Source organism: Microtus ochrogaster, chromosome 8 (assembly GCF_000317375.1).
Source record: "Microtus ochrogaster isolate Prairie Vole_2 chromosome 8, MicOch1.0, whole genome shotgun sequence".
Lineage (NCBI taxonomy): Eukaryota > Metazoa > Chordata > Mammalia > Rodentia > Cricetidae > Microtus > Microtus ochrogaster.
The window spans coordinates 71,010,611-71,014,503 of NC_022015.1; positions in this window are offsets into that span (position 1 = coordinate 71,010,611).

Sequence of the window (3,893 nt, forward strand, 5' to 3'; positions counted from 1 at the left end):
TAGCTCTTGTAGACCAGGCTGGTCTCGAACTCACAGAGATCCGCCTGCTTCTGCCTCCCGAGTGCTGGGATTAAAGGCGTGTGCCACCACCGCCCAGCCTAGCCAGATTTTCTTAATTTAAATTATCCCATCTACCTTTTGCCTATGCTCTTTTACCTTTCTCTATTTCTGTATGTCTTTTCTTTCCTTTTTATTCTGTGACTGGCTGGGTGGTTGACTGCTTTTTTTCTCACTCCTTCCTTTTCTCCTTCCTTGATCTTCTCTTGCTTCCCAAATTTCTCATATTTATTCTCTCTGCCTGCCAGTCCCACCTGTCCTCTCTCCTGCCTCACTATTGGCCATTCAATTCTTGATTAGACCAATCAGATGTTTTAGACAGGCAAAGTAACACAGCTTCACAGAGTTAAACAAATGCAATATAAAAGAAAATAACACATCTTTGCATCTTTAAACAAACGTTCCACAGCATAAACAAATGTAACATAACTAATATTCTACAACAAGGGGATATGCATCTTTGGTGGGGATGGAAATCTGGATATATACCCAAAGGAATTTAAGTCAGCATATCACAGAAATGTCTGAAAATCCATGGGGGGGTGTGTGTGTATGTGTGTGTGTATGTGTGTGTGTGTGTGTGTGTCACTGTTCACAATAGCGAAGATATAAAATCAGCCTAGATGTCCACTAGTTGGTGACTAAGTAAATAAAATGTGGTGTATGTATGTACATAATGGATTATTATTGACCCATAAAGAAGAAAATGATCTTGCAATATAATGCATGTGACCGTAGATCATCTTGTGAAATAGAGTAAACTAGACACAGAAAGAAAAATGTCACATTTGTCTTACATGTACAATAGAGATTTAAATATACAAGCATATATGACATGAAAGAGGAATGAAAACTATTAGGGGTCAAGAAGAGGGAAGTGGAAGGCTAAAATCTTAAATTAGAAGCTTAAATCTGAGCCATACCTGATAATATACATGTATGAGAACATAAAAATAAAATTCATTATCTGTATGCTGATTTTTTTAAAGATCAGATGAGGAGAGGGCACCGTGGGCACATACATCTCTTGTAGAGGATCTGAGTCTGATTTCCAGCGCCCATCTCGGGTGGCTCAGAACCACCTCTAAGCCCAGTCCCAGGGAATCCAACAGCCTTCTGCTTCCACAGGCACCTGCTGCAGGTGCGCAGGCTCCCCACACAGAAACACATGCATGAACACAATTGAAATAAATTTAAACATAAAGAACAAAAAACTGTAGGCTTTGTGGGCGGGGGAACTGGAAAGGTGGCTCAGCAGGTAGAGGTGGTTGCCACCGAGTCTGACAACTGGAGTTTGATCTAAGGAGCACTCACACTGCAAGTCCATCCCCTAATGTCCACATGAACACCATGGCATATACATCCACATACATATGAACAGACAAAAGTCTCAATGCAGGCTCATTAGCATTGTGATTCAAAGAGTCACCCAATCAAATAGTTTTTCCAGTTGCTATGAAGGTCTTAAGAATAAAGTGCTTGGTACAGAGCAACGCGTGTTAACGGATTGTCATTAGGAACGTCATTAATCTAATCTCACAGTTGTAAAAGTACTATAAAAAATGAAATGTATAAACTCCTATTTTCTCTGCATCTCATTTTGAGACATCATTTTCCAGTCGCTTTTCTCTAAAAGGGTTGGAAATTACACAGCCTCATGTACTTTGAAGGGCTCCTTAATTCAGTGAGTAATCAGTTTCCATTTGTGCCCATCTTCCTAGTCGAATCTAAGCTCCAGTGTAATAAGGATGTGTTAACATCGAGCCCAGAATCTGTCGCTTCGCCAATTAACACATTTTCACCTAGATGAACAAGTAAAGGCATAAAACAAAGCATTCTGGTAAGAGTATTCTGAAACAGAACTTTTATGGCTTTGGAAGTTAATGTGATTTCCTTCCTCTCTCGAAGTGGGGGACTATTATCTTCTAAACTAGGAAGAGAGTGAACGTTTGGTTTCTGGAAGCTATTTCTGCCAGCTCTTCCTTTGGACAATCACACTAGCTGAACCTGTCCCCAGGAATCCTTGTAGTTACAACAGAGCTCTGGAAACCCAGTGCTTTTCCAGGACCTCGTGTTCAGCAAAAGGAAAAGTACTCAGTCTCTCTAGATTATCTTCACCTGGGGCTCATTAGCCCTCACACTCTGACTCATGAAGGGATGGAAATCTGAAAACTCATTTCACAGATGAGACACTGGGCTCAGAAAACTAATTGATTTTCTAAGCCTACCACTTGTTTATAGATCTGGTGCAACTGAGAACATGAAGATTCTCATCCCCTCCCCCTCCCCCTTTATTCTCATTATAAACTTCCTTTTACAAGGGGTAGAAAACTCACCCGTTGTATGCCTGAAGCATTGGTGGAGTACTTGAGAATGGGGCGGGGGTTATAAGAGAAATATTATTAATTTTGGAATAATTTTCTGTTACATCAGAGGAAAAGATCTTGATATGATAAGCAGCAGAAGCAGAGTTGAATTTTGTAAATGACTAGAAAATATAAAAAATGTAGGGAGCTCAAGTACATGTGTTTATCTTATTTATGTATGTAGTAATTTTTAAAAAAAATATGCCAAAAGATTGCACATTTATCTCTGGTTGTTTTATAGCTTTTTTTATTTGTGTTCTTCTGCGTTACATTTTTTCATAGCATGAATGTATGGTCCCTTTTTAAATTCTTTACCTAATATTCTGGGAAGAATTTATTTTTTTACTGCTTCGTTCTGCAAGGAGCATCATTACAGAGTTCCAAAAATGTCTTACTAGCCACTTAATCTTCCCTGCAAAATGGATGGAATTATTTCTACTTCACAGGACTCTCGTGTACATCCACAGCTTGATAACGGGTGTTAGGTGAGACTCTCGTGATGATCAAGTTCTTGGCCTAATAGAGGTGCAAGAGCCCTTATGATAAACTAGTGTCTTTGTGTTAGAAGTTTTGATTAAGAAGGAAAGAAATTTGCCAGGAGATTTGCATAAGAGATTATAGTAAGGTTGTGTAACTCTGAGACCACATAGAAAGCTTAGGAAATACAAATCGCTCCCCTCCCCCCCAAAAAAAACAAGATGAAAATAGAAGAGGTTATAAATTTGAAGAACTGGGAAAATATTTTCTCTTCTATTTCTTTTCATACTATTTTATTTTTAATTTCATATATGTGGACTGTATTTACATCTTCCTCCTCCCTTCTTCCACCAACCCCTCCTGTGGCCATCCCCACGGCCAGGCTGCTCCCTTTCAAATTCATGGCCTCATTTTCTTTAGTTATTATTATTACATACACAAACAAGTAAATACATAAATACAACTTGCTGCATTTGTTTAAAGTTACTCATGTGTCTATGTGTTTAGAGCTAACAGACAGGGACTGGCTGACCTACCGGCTCAATCCTGGAGAACACCGATTCATTGTTACTCTTCATCTAAGGGTAGAGCCTTGGGAGATTTCCCCATATACATTCACATGTCAGTTGATCCTGTCATTTTCCAGGTTTTGTTTCGACGGCATATCGCCGAGATGTCATGGGAACAGCTTCCCTGTCACAGTATATAGAATACACTAACTTGAAGCAGGCTCCTGGTTCTTTGGCTGTTACAATCTTTCCTTCCCCTCTTCTATGATCTTCCCTGAACCTTAGGTGGGTGTATGGGTTTTGCTGTAAATGGGCACCCCACGCATCTTGACCTTTTTATTTTATTTTATTTTATTTTGGTTTTTTTTCTAGACAGGGTTTCACTATGACTTTGGAGTCTGTCCTGGAACTAGCTCTGTAGACCAGGCTGGTCTCGAACTCACAGAGATCCGCCTGCCTCTGCCTCCCGAGTGCTGGGATTAAA